A 9282-nucleotide genomic window follows, 5' to 3' on the forward strand; every position below is an offset into this window, starting at 1 on the left:
TCAAACATTTCTTATAGAAATTATTAGAAATTTTCAAATTCATAGAAAGTTTTAAAATATGCTAGTATTTTCAATGAAACAACTGTTTTTGCAGTCTGCACCTAATTGCTCTAAAGCTGATAAAACAGCGCGCAAAGTTGTGCAAAGCGATTGCAAAGTTGGTGGATTTGTGTGTTTATTGGACGTAAGTTGTTGTTATATCGAACCCTGCCGTTACAAAGTATGAAACATGAATAAAATCCATTTGAAGCCTTCGATGTTACCAGCCTGTCATATGAGCCAGCCGTAAAATGTAAAAAAAACAGCCTAAAGTGTGAAAAGCCAGTGAAAAGTTGGTGGATATGCGTGTATATTTCTCCTAAGCCATTTCATATAGAACCCCACAGTTAAATTGAGAAAAACAATGTGTAAAAGTCTAAAAAAGCCATTTATTGTCGCAGACTAAACCACTACCCAAGCGTAAGAGGTTAAACAAAGTGCTTACAAAGTTGTGAAAAGCTATTACAAAGTTTTCAGATTTACATGGAAATGTTACCTATGGTGTTACATTATCGAGACATGTGGTTAAAAGTTCGGAAAAGTGAAGAAATATATCGTAAAATGCCATTTGAATGTCGTAGTGGCTCCCGAAGAACGAGAAATTTTGAAACATTTTCAAACATTAAATAGTCTCCAATTTCAAAAAAATTACAAATGATTATTATAGGTGAGTGGTCAGGTGATCGACCGATCACAAAAGTAAATATAAATCGGTCGTGGTTAGCACTTGCATGGGAGACCATCTGAGAAAAACAGACGTCGAATTTTTTTTTAGGTTTTGTCTTGCACACTGAAAAGACAGGTACGCATTTTTTTTTTGGCATTATTTGCTGCTCTAATGTCAAATATTTCTTATAGAAATTTCTAGAAATTATTAGAAATTTTCAAATTCATAGAAAGTTTTAAAATATGATAGTTTTTCAATGAAAGAACTGTTTTTGCAGTCTGCACCTTATTGCTATAAAGCTGATAAAACAGCGCGCAAAGTTCTGCAAAGCGATTGCAAAGTTGGTGGATTTGCGTGTTTATTTGACGTAAGTTGTTGTTATATCGAACCCTGCCGTTACAAAGTATGAAACATGAATAAAATCCATTTGAAGCCTTCGATGTTACCAGCCTGTCATATGAGCCAGCCGTAAAATGTAGAAAAACAGCCTAAAATGTGAAAAGCCAGTGAAAAGTTGGTAGATATGCGTGTATATTTCTCCTAAGTCATTTCATATAGAACTCCGCAGTTAAATTGAGAAAACAATGTGTAAAAGTCTAAAAAAAAAACATTCATTGTCGCAGACTAAACCACTACCCAAGCGTAAGAGGTTAAACAAAGTGCTTACAAAGTTGAGAAAAGTTGAATGTCGTAGTGGCTCCCGAAGAACGAGAAATTTTGAAACATTTTCAAACATTAAATAGTCTCCAATTTCAAAAAAATTACAAATGATTATTATAGGTGAGTGGTCAGGTGATCGACCGATCACAAAAGTAAATATAAATCGGTCGTGGTTAGCACTTGCATGGGAGACCATCTGAGAAAAACAGACGTCGAATTTTTTTTTAGGTTTTGTCTTGCACACTGAAAAGACAGGTACGCATTTTTTTTTTGGCATTATTTGCTGCTCTAATGTCAAATATTTCTTATAGAAATTTCTAGAAATTATTAGAAATTTTCAAATTCATAGAAAGTTTTAAAATATGATAGTTTTTCAATGAAAGAACTGTTTTTGCAGTCTGCACCTTATTGCTATAAAGCTGATAAAACAGCGCGCAAAGTTCTGCAAAGCGATTGCAAAGTTGGTGGATTTGCGTGTTTATTTGACGTAAGTTGTTGTTATATCGAACCCTGCCGTTACAAAGTATGAAACATGAATAAAATCCATTTGAAGCCTTCGATGTTACCAGCCTGTCATATGAGCCAGCCGTAAAATGTAGAAAAACAGCCTAAAATGTGAAAAGCCAGTGAAAAGTTGGTAGATATGCGTGTATATTTCTCCTAAGTCATTTCATATAGAACTCCGCAGTTAAATTGAGAAAACAATGTGTAAAAGTCTAAAAAAAAAACATTCATTGTCGCAGACTAAACCACTACCCAAGCGTAAGAGGTTAAACAAAGTGCTTACAAAGTTGTGAAAAGCTATTGCAAAGTTTTCAGATTTACATGGAAATGTTACCTATGTTGTTATATTATCGAGACATGTGGTTGAAAGTTCGGAAAAGTGAAAAAGTATATCGTAAAATGCAGTTTGAATGTCGTAGTGGCTCTCGAAGAACGTGGAATTTTGAAACATTTCCAAACATTAAATAGTCTCCAATTTCAAAATTTTTCAAATGGTTGTTATAGGTGAGTGGTCAGGTGATCAACCTATCACAAAAGTAAATATAAATCGGTCGTGGTTAACACTTGCATGGGAGACAATCTGAAAAAAACAGCCGTCGAAATTATTTTAGGTTTTGCCTTACACACTGAAAAGACAAATACGCATGTTTTAGCATTATTTGCTACTCTAATGTCAAACATTTCTTATAGAAATTATTAGAAATTTTCAAATTCATAGAAAGTTTTAAAATATGCTAGTATTTTCAATGAAACAACTGTTTTTGCAGTCTGCACCTAATTGCTCTAAAGCTGATAAAACAGCGCGCAAAGTTGTGCAAAGCGATTGCAAAGTTGGTGGATTTGCGTGTTTATTGGACGTAAGTTGTTGTTATATCGAACCCTGCCGTCACAAAGTATGAAACATGAATAAAAACCATTTGAAGCCTTCGATGTTACCAGCCTGTCATATGAGCCAGCCGTAAAATGTAAAAAAAAATAGCCTAAAGTGTGAAAAGCCAGTGAAAAGTTGGTAGATATGCGTGTATATTTCTCCTAAGTCATTTCATATAGAACCCCACAGTTAAATTGAGAAAAATAATGTGTAAAAGTCTAAAAAAGCCATTTATTGTCACAGACTAAACCACTACCCAAGCGTAAGAGGTTAAACAAAGTGCTTACAAAGTTGTGAAAAGCTATTGCAATGTTGTCAGATTTACGTGGAAATGTTACCTATGGTGTTACATTATCAAGACATGTGGTTAAAAGTTCGGAAAAGTGAAGAAATATATCGTAAAATGCCATTTGGATGTCGTAGTGGCTCCCGAAGAACGAGAAATTTTGAAACATTTTCAAACATTAAATAGTCTCCAATTTCAAAACAATTACAAATGATTATTATAGGTGAGTGGTCAGGTGATCGACCGATCACAAAAGTAAATATAAATCGGTCGTGGTTAGGAGTTGCATGAGAGACCATCTGAGAAAAACAGACGTCGAATTGTTTTTAGGTTTTGTCTTACACACTGAAAAGACAGATACGCAATTTTTTAGCATTATTTTCTGCTCTAATGTCAAATAATTCTTATAGAAATTTCTAGAAATTATTAGAAATTTTCAAATTCATAGAAAGTTTTAAAATATGCTAGTATTTTCAATGAAACAACTGTTTTTGCAGTCTGCACCTAATTGCTCTAAAGCTGATAAAACAGCGCGCAAAGTTGTGCAAACCGATTGCAAAGTTGGTGGATTTGCGTGTTTATTTGACGTAAGTTGTTGTTATATCGAACCCTGCCGTTATAAAGCATGAAACATGAATAAAATCCATTTGAAGCCTTCGATGTTACCAGCCTGTCATATGAGCCAGCCGTAAAATGTGAAAACAAAACAGCCGAAAATGTGAAAAGCCATTGAAAAGTTAGTAGATATGCGTGTATATTTCTTCTAAGTCATTCCATATAGAACCTCGCAGTTAAATTGAGAAAAACAATGTGTAATAAAAAAAAGCCATTTATTGTCGCAGACTAAACCACTACCCAAGCGTAAGAGGTTAAACAAAGCATTACAAAGTTGTGAAAAGCTATTGCAAAGTTTTCAGATTTACATGGAAATGTTACCTATGTTGTTACATTATCGAGACATGTGTTTAAAAGTTCGGAAAAGTGAAGAAATATATCGTGAAATGCCGTTTGAATGTCGTAGTGGCTCCCGAAGTACGTGGAATTTTGAAACATTTCCAAACATTAAATAGTCTCCAATTTCAAAAAATTACAAATGATTATTATAGGTGAGTGGTCAGGTGATCGACCGATCACAAAAATAAATATAAATCGGTCGTGATTAGCACTTGCGTGCGAAACCATCTGAGAAAAACAGCCTTCGAAATTTGTTTAGGTTTTGTCTTATACACTGAAAAGACAAATACACAATTTTTTTAGCATTATTTGCTGCTCTAATGTCAAATATTTCTTATAGAAATTTCTAGAAATTATTAGAAATTTTCAAATTCATAGAAAGTTTTAAAATATGCTAGTATTTTCAATGAAACAACTGTTTTTGCAATCTGCACCTAATTGCTCTAAAGCTGATAAAACAGCGCGCAAAGTTGTGCAAAGCGATTGCAAAGTTGGTGGATTTGTGTGTTTATTGGGTGTAAGTTGTTGTGATATCGAACCCTGCCGTTACAAAGTATGAAACATGAATAAAATCCATTTGAAGCCTTCGATGTTACCAGCCTGTCATATTAGCCAGCCGTAAAATGTAAAAAACAGCCGAAAATGTTAAAAACCATTGAAAAGTTGGTAGATATGCGTATATATTTCTCCCAAATCATTTCATATAGAACCTCGTAGTTAAATTGAGAAAAATAATGTGTAATAAAAAAAGCCATTTATTGTCACAGACTAAACCACTACCCAAGCGTAAGAGGTTAAACAAAGTGCTTACAAAGTTGTGAAAAGCTATTGCAAAGTTGTCAGATTTACGTGGAAATGTTACCTATGGTGTTACATTATCAAGACATGTGGTTAAAAGTTCGGAAAAGTGAAGAAATATATCGTAAAATGCCATTTGGATGTCGTAGTGGCTCCCGAAGAACGTGGAATTTTGAAACATTTCCAAACATTAAATAGTCTCCAATTTCAAAAAAATTACAAATGATTATTATAGTTGAGTGGTCAGGTGATCGACCGATCACAAAAGTAAATATAAATCGGTCGTGGTTAGGACTTGCATGGGAGACCATCTGAGAAAAACAGACGTCGAATTGCTTTTAGGTTTTGTCTTACACACTGAAAAGACAGATACGCATTTTTTTAGCATTATTTTCTGCTCTACTGTCAAATAATTCTTATAGAAATTTCTAGAAATTATTAGAAATTTTCAAATTCATAGAAAGCTTTAAAATATGATAGTTTTTCAATGAAACACCTGTTTTTACCTTGCCCGTACCATCAAAGATGGAAGGGAAAGGTATATTAAGGGAAAATTTTTGTCCGGCGTTGTCGTCGTCGTCGTCGTTGTCGTTGTCGTCGTCGTTAATAATTGTTATTGTGTGCATGATAACTTTACTAATTCTATTCCAAACTTCATCAAACTTGGTCACCTTGTTCATCAGTATAAAGTCTTCCCTGAGTTTGAACAACAGATGTCCTGTATGTAAAATATCATGCAAACATTGAGAAAAACTGATAAAATATTTTGACTGTTTCTACTTGACTGATCACTGGTGATACACATCAAAGGTCACTGATCTCAGTGGAAATATGCATTGTTGTATGTGTTCAATGAAGCAAATGATTTATCTTGTAATAATATCCTTGGTAATGTATCTCAGAATCCCTTACTGGGTTTCAAAACCAACTCATGGAGAGATTGCACAGTCTGATACACATTTGCAAACCTACCAACACATCTTTACAGAAAACAAGATGTCAGAAAATCAATATAAGCACTCCTATGAACTGGGTGCCAAACTTTGATCAAGATCTGAAGCTAATAGAAAATCTGTTTAGTTCAAAGTTATCAAATCAAAAACAATACATAAAAAATACATAAAAAGCAAAACATTTCATCCACATTTTAAAAAGAAAATTGTTCTAAAATATATGTATTATGTATTTGACAAACAGTTCATTCAACAAATGAAAACTCACAGGAATATGTTTCAGCTATTAGAACAGAATGATAGAGTTTGTATAATACTAGTTTAAAAACTCACTTCAAACAAAGATTGCAGTGTTTGAAGATGTAGGTTCTCAGGAGGCAACAGTACTGTTGACATCTCCCTCCACTGGACACCAACTAACTGTTTAAGTTGATTTGCATACAAAGCAGAGCTTGCAACATGATAGCTATTCATAAAAGGTGTTTTTATTTTACTTTTCATATAATACAGTAGTCACACAATGAGGCAGTTCATATTTGTCTCAGTGAATCATTAATTTTTGACAGACACCTGTACAAAATACTTGGACAAAAGCCAGCTAAGATTTTCTGTTATCTTGCATGTTTTATGAATCTATTCACGTCTAAATGCAGCACTTTTTTTTGCAATGAGGCATTTGTTTTTATACTAAAATATCTGAATTACTTTGAATAAAGCTGGAAATTATGTCCCTTAAAATAATTAAACAAATAAGGCACAAATGTTTTTGTAAGATATTTACATCTTTAAAGGACATTCGGTAGACTGATTCCCCACTGTTAGTTCAACCCCAAAACTTTTTTGTATTCAAAATTAATTATGACAATGTATATTTATATTGAAATAAACTATGTTAAAGGGAATTATATTATATAACAAAGGGCAAGGTCACCAGAGTTCAACTATGTTTGCAGTATGCACCTTATTGCTATAAAGCTGATAAAACAGCGCGCAAAGTTCTGCAAAGCGATTGCAAAGTTGGTGGATTTGCGTGTTTATTTGACGTAAGTTGTTGTTATATCGAACCCTGCCGTTACAAAGTATGAAACATGAATAAAATCCATTTGAAGCCTTCGATATTACCAGCCTGTCATATGAGCCAGCCGTAAAATGTTAAAAAAAACAGCCTAAAATGTGAAAAGCCAGTGAAAAGTTGGTAGATATGCGTGTATATTTCTCCTAAGTCATTTCATATAGAACCCCGCAGTTAAATTGAGAAAACAATATGTAAAAGCCTAAAAAAACATTCATTGTCGCAGACTAAACCACTACCCAAGCGTAAGAGGTTAAACAAAGTGCTTACAAAGTTGAGAAAAGCTATTGCAAAGTTTTCAGATTTACATGGAAATGTTACCTATGTTGTTATATTATCGAGACATGTGGTTGAAAGTTCGGAATAGTGAAAAAATATATCGTAAAACGCAGTTTGAATGTCGTAGTGGCTCCCGAACAACGTGGAATTTTGAAACATTTCCAAACATTAAATAGTCTCCAATTTCAAAAATTTTCAAATGGTTATTATAGGTGAGTGGTCAGGTGATCAACCTATCACAAAAGTAAATATAAATCGGTCGTGGTTAACACTTGCATGGGAGACAATCTGAAAAAAACAGACGTCGAAATTATTTTAGGTTTTGCCTTACACACTGAAAAGACAAATACGCATGTTTTAGCACTATTTGCTACTCTAATGTCAAACATTTCTTATAGAAATTATTAGAAATTTTCAAATTCATAGAAAGTTTTAAAATATGCTTGTATTTTCAATGAAACAACTGTTTTTGCAGTCTGCACCTAATTGCTCTAAAGCTGATAAAACAGCGCGCAAAGTTGTGCAAAGCGATTGCAAAGTTGGTGGATTTGCGTGTTTATTTGACGTAAGTTGTTGTTATATCGAACCCTGCCGTCACAAAGTATGAAACATGAATAAAAACCATTTGAAGCCTTCTATGATACCAGCCTGTCATATGAGCCAGCCGTAAAATGTAAAAAAAAACAGCCGAAAATGTGAAAAGCCATTGAAAAGTTAGTAGATATGCGTGTATATTTCTTCTAAGTCATTCCATATACAACCTCGCAGTTAAATTGAGAAAAACAATGTGTAATAAAAAAAGCCATTTATTGTCGCAGACTAAACCACTACCCAAGCGTAAGAGGTTAAACAAAGTGCTTACAAAGTTGTGAAAAGCTATTGCAAAGTTGTCAGATTTACGTGGAAATGTTACCTATGGTGTTACATTATCGAGACATGTGGTTAAAAGTTCGGAAAAGTGAAGAAATATATCGTAAAATGCCATTTGAATGTCGTAGTGGCTCCCGAAGAACGAGAAATTTTGAAACATTTTCAAACATTAAATAGTCTCCAATTTCAAAAAATTACAAATGATTATTATAGGTGAGTGGTCAGGTGATCGACCGATCACAAAAGTAAATATAAATCGGTCGTGGTTAGCACTTGCATGGGAGACCATCTGAGAAAAACAGACGTCGAATTTTTTTTAGGTTTTGTCTTACATACTGAAAAGACAGATACGCATTTTTTTTAGCATTATTTGCTGCTCTAATGTCAAATATTTCTTATAGAAATTTCTAGAAATTATTAGAAATTTTCAAATTCATAGAAAGTATTAAAATATGCTAGTATTTTCAATGAAACAACTGTTTTTGCAGTCTGCACCTAATTGCTCTAAAGCTGATAAAACAGCGCGCAAAGTTGTGCAAAGCGATTGCACAGTTGGTGGATTTGTGTGTTTATTGGACGTAAGTTGTTGTTATATCGAACCCTGCCGTTACAAAGTATGAAACATGAATAAAATCCATTTGAAGCCGTCGATGTTACCAGCCTGTCATATGAGCCAGCCGTAAAATGTAAAAAAAAACAGCCTAAAGTGTGAAAAGCCATTGAAAAGTTGATAGATATCCGTGTATATTTCTCCCAAATCATTTCATATAGAACCTCGTAGTTAAATTGAGAAAAACAATGTGTAAAAGTCTAAAAAAGCCATTTATTGTCACAGACTAAACCACTACCCAAGCGTAAGAGGTTAAACAAAGTGCTTACAAAGTTGTGAAAAGCTATTGCAAAGTTGTCAGATTTACGTGGAAATGTTACCTATGGTGTTACATTATCAAGACATGTGGTTAAAAGTTCGGAAAAGTGAAGAAATATATCGTAAAATGCCATTTGAATTTCGTAGTGGCTCCCGAAGAACGAGAAATTTTGAAACATTTTCAAACATTAAATAGTCTCCAATTTCAAAAAAATTACAAATGATTATTATAGGTGAGTGGTCAGGTGATCGACCGATCACAAAAGTAAATATAAATCGGTCGTGGTTAGCACGTGCATGGGAGACCATCTAAGAAAAACAGACGTCGAATTTTTTTTAGGTTTTGTCTTACACACTGAAAAGATAGATACGCATTTTTTTAGCATTATTTGCTGCTCTAATGTCAAATATTTCTTATACAAATTATTAGAAATTTTCAAATTCATAGAAAGTATTAAAAT

This window comes from Saccoglossus kowalevskii, chromosome 11 (genome assembly GCF_978046115.1).
Source record: "Saccoglossus kowalevskii chromosome 11, keSacKowa6.1, whole genome shotgun sequence".
NCBI lineage: Eukaryota > Metazoa > Hemichordata > Enteropneusta > Harrimaniidae > Saccoglossus > Saccoglossus kowalevskii.